Genomic DNA, 8,958 nt, shown 5'->3' with positions numbered 1-8,958 from the left:
TTCTCAAATGTGGATTCAAACAGTCAAGGTCTGATTACTCTCTTTTTACCAAGAAGTTCAATCAATCATTCATAGCACTTTTAGTCTATGTAGATGATATTCTTATAGCCAGCAATGATATTCAAGCTGTTGAAGAGCTTAAAGTGTTCTTGGATCAAGAATTTAAGCTAAAAGATCTTGGAAACTTGAAATTCTTCCTTGGCCTTGAAATAGCTAGATCGGATAAAGGCATTTCCTTATGTCAAAGGAAATATGCTTTGGAAGTGCTCAAAGATGCAGGCATGACAGGATGCAAGCCTAGCAAAGTTCCTATGGAGCAAAACTTAAAGTTAAGCAAATACCATGGGGAGCTGTTACCTGATCCTGGCATTTATAGAAGGCTGGTTGGTAGGTTAATATACTTAACTATTACCTGACCAGATATCACATACTCAGTGAACAAGCTGAGTCAATTTATGTCAAAACCAAGAAAACCCCACTTGGATGCAGCCTATAAGGTGTTACAGTACATAAAGGGAAGTCCTGGACAAGGTATTTTGTTATCATCCAATTCAGATTTGCACTTAAAGGCATTCACAGATGTAGATTGGGCATCCTGTGTTGACACTAGAAGATCAACCACTGGTTATTGTGTCTTTTTGGGTAATTCTCTGGTTTCATGGAAGTCTAAGAAGCAGTCCATAGTCTCTAGATCATCTGCAGAAGCAGAATATCGAGCCATGGCAGTGACTGTGTGTGAGATGACTTGGATTTTGGCCTTGTTGAAAGATTTAGAAGTGTATCATCCAAAGCCTGCAATGCTGTTTTGTGATAATCAAGCTGCTATATACATTGGTGAAAACCCTGTATTTCATGAGAGGACCAAACATATAGAAATAGATTGCCACTTGATCAGAGATAAGGTTGAGGATAAAGTCATTAGGTTGTTCTTCACTCCTACTCACTCACAGCTAGCTGATCTACTTACAAAGGCACTTAGTGGTCAACAATTGAAGTCTTTACTTGCCAAGATGAACATTGTAAATATTCACAATCCTGATTGTCATCTTGAGGGGGAGTATCAAAGTTGTGATTCAGATCAGAAAGCAAGAAAAGGAACGAAGCAAGTGCAGGGATGAAAATCTGATATAAACGACAGCTTAGCATTGTAGTTTAGCTGTACAGTGTAGCTTAATAAAATGCTGTAGTTTAGTGACTTGTAGTTTAGTGATGTATTTAAGTGTGAAATGATTCACACGTGACTCAGCTGACAAGCAAGAGTGTTGTAATTGTTTCCGTATTGTTAGGGATATTTTACTTGCTCTGTTTTTCTGTATTTAATCACTGATTCATGTATAGATTCATTCAATTGAGTAATATATAGAAGTTTCTCTTCATTCCAGAATTCTCTCTCTAGCTTTAGCTTCCTTTCTTCTTCCAATACTTGCTCTCTGTACTTTCTTATAGTAAGGTAATATTAAATAATAATAAAAATGACAATACACTTCCTGCGGGAAAAAAATGACAATAAATTTGTAATAATTCCTTTCTAATCTTGAGCACAATAAAAGCTAGGAGAAACTAATACAGGATAGTGAGCCAAAATGGATATTTGTCCCTTTCGCCAAAACTTTCCAGTTAAATGCCCATGTTTTAAACTCGATTTTCTAAAAATCGAGTTTCAATGAAAAACTCGATTTTAAGAAAATCGAGTTATGTGAAATCAAACTTAAAAAAATAAATAAATAAAATAAAAATAAAAATACATGGAAACTTTAGTTTTTCTCACATTACTCGATTTTCATCAAAATTGAGTTTCAAAACAGAGGCATTTTACTATACATCTTTTGGGTGAAAAGGGCAAATGTCCATTTTGGCGCAGGATAGTGTCTCGTAAAGATTGATAGCCATTACCATTTTTTGTGCATAATACTAAAGTTCTGTTGTAAAATAAAGGATTTAGTAGCTTATAAATCTATATTTTAACGAGAAAATAAAGGTTTTATTTTGTTCATATATACAATATATTAACGATACATATATAAGTAAAGATATATATTTGTTTAATTATTTACCCTCATTCTTTATAGATTAGTTTAATTTAAAAGTTTTAGATCTATAAATAATATGACCATTTTAAATAAATAAATATTGTGTGATCCAATCAGCTTTGGTAGGGTGCTGTCCTATCCTATGTTGTTTCTTCCATAAAATTTTATATATTCAATCCAACTAAAAATATTTCAAAGAAATTATTTGACTATATATAAGAGAAGAATAAAAGAAAATTTCTTGCTAATTATTTCATAGAAACGTTCTTGCTAATTATTCGTAAATTAAGAAAAGTGAACATAGAAGTATTAACGATATATGCAATGGCAAAGCCATAAAATTTTCTCAAGGGGGCTCAAGCCAAATATATGATTGTATTCGCTAGCTTTAACTCTTTCAATATAAATGTGAATGACTTTATTTTTGAAAAAATAAAAATAAAAATAAAAATTTTTTGCTAAAGAGATTTACTTATATATTTTTATAAAATTATGCTTTAAATGCTCCTAAAATTAACAACTTATCTATGACAAAAAAGTGAATATTAAAAAGATAATAAATGAGACAAAAATAAATTAAAGAACATTTACACTTTTTAAAAAATAAAAATAAAAGGGGACCATTACTTAAAATTTATTCAAAATTTTAAATTTTTAACATTAAAATAGAGGGTGAGGGGCATTTTAGAAAAATCTAAGGGCGGCCCGGGCCTCCTACTTCCGCCACTAATATATGATAAAAGATTAATAAAAAATTTCAAACTTCCTTGTTTCTTTTTTTATTATATTTTTTAAAATATAATACTTTCTCTTCCTTTCATTCTTCTCGAATTTTAAAGCTGTAAAAGCTAAATTACCAACAAGACTAGGAATATGTTTTTCCCACAAAAGCCAAATTACCAGAAAGACTAAGAATATGAGAAAAGTCGAAAACAAAATAATTATAAATTACTTGGATAGTTGAATATTATTTAGGAAGTTGACATATAGATGTATAGAAAGTTGGTATGGATGTGTGTATACGAGAAAACTGCTAAACAAGAATATTTATTAAAATATTATATAGGAAATTGACATATGGATATGTAATTACGCTCACTCCTAAGGATTTGAGAGGTAGATATCTCAAGTTGAATCCCGCAATGGGGAGTGATTGGAAAATAAATTCATGCTCTCGACTCATGCTCACCAACGTCCTTAATAGGGTTGGGCACACAATTATGGCTCATCTAGATTCCTTGCTCCCGTATCCTCAAGCCTAATGGGCAGTGTGGGCTCAACAGGAGAGGAGTATGCCTCGACCAAGTGGACCTAAATTAAGTCTAGAAACCATATAAATAGCGTCCTTCATGGAATGACTGATCTTACTACCAGAGTATGGGTTCGGAGTTTAGGTACAATTTGGGAAGATATTAGGCACCCAAGACCTCCTGACCCATAGGTCGACTTCCACTCATTATGTCTTACATCTTAATCTTGTTAAAGGCATATTCAATACTGCCATTCTAGACACACACACACACTAACATACATCTAGCAAACAAACATGGCATTTTATCCCAAACCCTAACATACATCTATCATACATCTCATATTACATCTTAGCATACATCTATCACACATAGCATTATATTACATCCAAGGCAGAAACATGTAAATATCAAATCAAGGTAGAAAAATAGGCATGGCAAGATCAAAACAACATGTTCACATATTCATAGCAAACCTAGTTTGCATATCTAACGTCATATCCATCATATCCACAACTAGATGCAAGTACATGTGAATGCATAACCTACCTCACTCCACCACAGTACTTATGCATCAATGCATGGTCATATGAATGTGTATTCATGGCAAAACAAATAAAAACAATAAAGAAACCCTAATCCAACATGTGAAGAACAAACCAACAAACAAATAGAGAAACATAATATAATATAGATGGGGTATATTCTCTTCAAAGTAGATTTTATCTAGTACTCTTGCTATGTGAAATATTACAGTGTCAATGTTCATAAGATAATATCGTAATCTGAGAACTTTTCCTTATTTATTTATTTTATTTATTTTATAAATGAAAGATCTTTCTATATTTGAGTTTCTTTTCTCTATAATCTTCTATGAAGTTTTTGTAGTCCTCCCTTTTCGCATAAATTTTGCATGATGAATTCTAACACCAGCACCTAACCATTAAGTAAAGGACATAACAAGGTTCACGACAACAACAACAACAAAAAAAATAAATAAATAAATAAAAACTCCTATGGGTGAATCTATTACATACATAACAAGGATCAACACTAAGTCCATATCTTTTTGCACTGATAACAGATGAGCTCATTACATCAATCTAAGAGTAAGTCCCTTAATGTATGCCTTTTGAAGATGATATAGTTTTGGTGGATGAAATTAGTGCCAAATTAGAAATTTGGCAAGATGCTATAGAATCTAAAAAACTTTCAATTAAGTATGACTAAAATAGAATACATAGAATGTAGGTTTAGTAAAATTAAAAACAAAAATGAAAGGGCAGTAATACTTAATGGTCAAGAGATACTAAAGAATGATAGTTTTCTATTTCTTAGATTAATATTTCATAAAGGTGAAGAAATTGAAAAGTGTGTGAATTATAGGATATGAGCAAGGTGGATGAAGTGGAGAAGTGCATCCAGTAGAGGAAGAGTGAAATGATCAAAGTCGAGGGAACAAAAAAGATAGAGAAAACCAAAATTCACTTTGGTAGAAGTAATAAAAAAAGCACGTCAATTAAGGAGGTAATAAATAATATGACTTTAGATATAATCGAATGGAGAAAAATAATACATGTGGCAAACTCTAATTAATTAATTTTAAGGATTCATAGCACATTCCAAAATTTTGGGACTAAAAACTGTGATTTAAAAAATGTTGCGAAAACACGTGTGTGTACCCAAAATATAAGACTATTGGGCTAGACTTCTATTTGGGCTCACAATCTATTTGTTTTGTGGGCTTTCGGGTTTCCTACTGTGGGTAGTCCAGTACTCGGTAGACCCAAATATACTTCTATTTCCTCACACCTTTCACTCTTCCTCATAGAATCACTCTTTTGCTTTCTCTGAGTGTTTACTCTCTTTTCCTAGTGCTCTTCCCAGAATTGCCAACCCCCTTTCCTCATTCTCTCTTCCTATTTATAGGCAAGGATGAGTGGAGGAGTTATAATTACTTCTCCTTCTTAGTACGAATGGCGGTCCAATTTCATCGTCTCAAGGTGGACATTTCGTTAGGAAGGTGGGAGTGGCATTGGAACTGATTCCCACTTCCGTCATTTGTTCAGTAGTGACATTGTCAAATGCACGGTCGGGTAGCTGGGCATAAGGCGCCTCCGGGCAATAACTCTCCCGTCCAGGTCAGGAATGAAGGGGGGGGGGGGCTTACTTGGGGTGTTTGATATGGTCTTATTCCAGGTTCCCGGGTCCAAATTGGGCTCAAAGGCATCTGGGCCGAGGTTTAAGGTCCAAGTGTGAGGATGGGTGTATGACGTGCTGTGGGCCTTGGGCCTGGGGAGGACAAGTTCAAGGGCCCAATCCCTATTTTGGGGGCCTAATTCCCGTACAATGTGTTTACAATATTCATAAAGTAAAAAATGTGTTTGGTTCAATTTTTCAAATAACATGTTTTAGTATGTGAAAAAACATAAATATAATTTTGCAACTTAAATATGTGCTTGATTTTGTGAAAGGTGTAGAAAATTTTGCAATGGGGAATTGTTGTCTCAAAGGGGTCACTAGGGTTTGTCACAACTCTATTTGGGTTCTAACGAATTCCGGGGCTATACTAGATTTCAAAGGCCTGATTAAAGCTCGGTACATCCTCTAGATTTCAAAGGCCTGATTAAAGCTCGGTACATCCTCTATGATCATCCAAGGTATGGCATTTTTGGGTAGGGTCAAGCTTCATCACCATTGCAAGACCTTGAGTGCTTAATTAGTGGCAAATTGTATTATCTACTTCCACTAAGCAACGAGCATAAGCTTTGCAAAAATGGAACTAAGCAAGTGAAAAACATAGGGATCATTGAGCAATTGGAATTTGAAGGCTGAGTGGATGAGTGTGGTTGAGCCAGCTAAGATGTCATCATATGTTGCATCAGATTTTGTTGATAACTTAGCAAATGGTTCAGCTCTTGAAGTCCTGCCAACTGTTGGAGATGGAGTTTGGAGAGTGAAGTTGGTGATTGACACAAAACAATTGGAGGAAATCTTGTCAAAACAAGTGAATACTAAGGCATTGATTGAGAAAATGAGAATGGTTGCAAGCTCTGCTAGCATAACACCAAAGAGAACAGAGAGTGCTTGGGGAATGAGTTGGAAGCCAACCCTCTTGAACCTTTTCAAGTTGCCACTTGATAATGGCAAACAAAAGCCAAGTTTCATGCCTATGCTTAACTTTATTTTCCTTGGTCTTAGAGTACCTCTAATTATCTCATGAGTTTGTTCTACTGTCCCAAGAGCAAACCAATCTTGTCTTGTACAATTAATGAGGGAAATGGGAAAGATGTTAAGTTGCTTGGTTAGGAAACTAAGAGACAAACTCAAGTTCACCAATGATGGCAATGCAGTGGCTAATGACTCAACTTCGGTGATTGGTGTCAGCAATCTAGTGGCAGGAGACGCCTTAGTAACGATCGATGTTGGCAGTTCGATGGTCAGAGACACCTCACCAACGACCAGTGACCAAAAACACGACCCCGCAACTAGTGTTGGAGGTCTGATAATTGAAGATTTCATTTTGTCAATCGATGTTGACAGTCTAGTCACCTGAGATACTGCTCAGACAATGATTGTCAGTAGTATAGTCGTCGAAGCTATTGCTCTGATTGCTAGTTCTAGTGGTCTAGTCACTGAACCTTTGGTACCAACAGCTTTGGTGTTGAGCCATCGCTTTGATGATTTACTTGGAAATTTTTACTTGTCATACTTAACACCAAAAAATTTTTTACTAACAATTTTTATACATAAAAATTTTTACATATAAAATAGTTTACATTTAAAAATATTTTATTTCAAAACAAATAGAAGGTAAATATACAAATTGAATTTCAATTGAATACCTTTTACAAAAGCCTAGATTATGCTATTTAATTCTAAGTGCAAAGTCATGTGTCTTGCTAAACTACCTTACAACTATAACTTTGGTAATTCTTTAACTAAATATTCTTAGCCAAATTGAAATTTTTATATAAATAAATAATGATTTTTTTTTTAACTAACTCAAACGTATGATTTGCTTGTAAGACCTTTAAAGTTGTCGGGACAAAAAATGTAAACAAGAACTACAATGCCAGAAATCAACGAGAAAGGTCATTAATTGCTCTGTGATGTGGATTAAGGGTTTCTCCCCAGGCCATGAATTTTGTCATCAAAGGTCAAGACTTAAGGAGTAAGTTATATCTATAATCTATAATATATTGGCCAGTATTTTTGTCATCATAGGTCATGACTTAGAGATTAAATTTTATATATATACACACACATTACACACGCTTATAGATTATAGATATAACTTACTCCTTAATAAGTCTTGACCTTTGATGACAAAATTCATGGCCTGTGGGAGGGCTTAGTCATATGACCATGATCACCACTATATATAATCACCCTAACCCAAACCCTTAATCCACATCACAGAGCAATTAATAACCTTTCTCATTGATTTGTGGCATTGTAGTTCTTGTGCTTTCTCAAGTCACATATAATACTTTACCACCACGATGGCTTATCACCACCACCATGACCGCCATCACCACCACAATAAAGATGAGGAAAAACCTGTTGATTATAAGAAGGAAGAGAAGCACCACAAGCATCGCGAGCACCTAGGTCAGCTTGGTGCTGTTGCTGCTGGAGCTTATGCCTTGGTAATCTTCCTCGTCTAGTAGCCATTTTTCCTTCTAATTCCTTCAGATTTTTTATATAATTGCCTGTTTACGTTTAAAAATTTGCTATTTTCATTGTATTGAAGTTTTTCTATTATTGTTACAGATACTATTTTTTATCTCGAATAGCGTGAACCAATATCTTTAATTAATCGAAAACGCTATAGAAAAGAATGTTTTTTTGGGGATCAATGAGAGATTTCATTGAAAACAAAGCACTATACAATAGCATATATGATCCTACACATAAGTATCAACATTAAGTCTATATATCTTTGCACTAATAACGGATGAGCTCATTACATTGATCTAATATTAAGTCCCTTAATATATTCCTTTTATAGATGATATAGTTTTCGTGGGTGAAATTAGAAGTGGGATTAATGCCAAATTAGAAATTTGGCAAGATGTAGAATCTAAAAACTTTCGATAAAGTATGATTAAAATAGAATACAGAGAATGTAAGTTTAGTAAAAGTAGAAACAAAAATGAAAGAGCAATAATACTTAATGATCAAGAGATGAATTATAGGATATGAGTAAGGTGAATGAAGTGGAGAAGCGCATTCAGTGGAAAAAGAGTGAAATGATCAAAGTCGAGGGAACAAAAAAGGTATAGGAAACCAAAAATCACTTTGGTAGAAGTAATAAAAAAAAGACATGTCAATTAAGGAAGTAATAAATAATATGACTTTAGATATAATAGAATGGAGGAAAAGAATACATATGGCAAACCCTAACTAATTAATCTTAAGGACTCATAGCACATCTCAAAATTTTGGGACTAAAGTTTTGTTATTATTTTTGTTGCATTGATCAATACGCGTGAAATGGCTACATCTCATTAAAATTAATACAGGTTTCAAGCAAAAACTGTCCTTAGAAAGGTTAGTATATACTGCTATCATACATTTAGGAACAGCTGAATGCATTTGGGGGCCTAAGCAGAGGCGGTGTTATGTACTGGCTAGGGGGTTCAAATGAACCCCCTGACCTGTAATTTTTTTTT

Source organism: Quercus lobata, chromosome 2 (genome assembly GCF_001633185.2).
Source record: "Quercus lobata isolate SW786 chromosome 2, ValleyOak3.0 Primary Assembly, whole genome shotgun sequence".
Taxonomy (NCBI): Eukaryota; Viridiplantae; Streptophyta; class Magnoliopsida; order Fagales; family Fagaceae; genus Quercus; species Quercus lobata.
The sequence above is the reverse complement of the archived record's forward strand: the minus strand, read 5'-3'. Positions refer to the sequence as shown.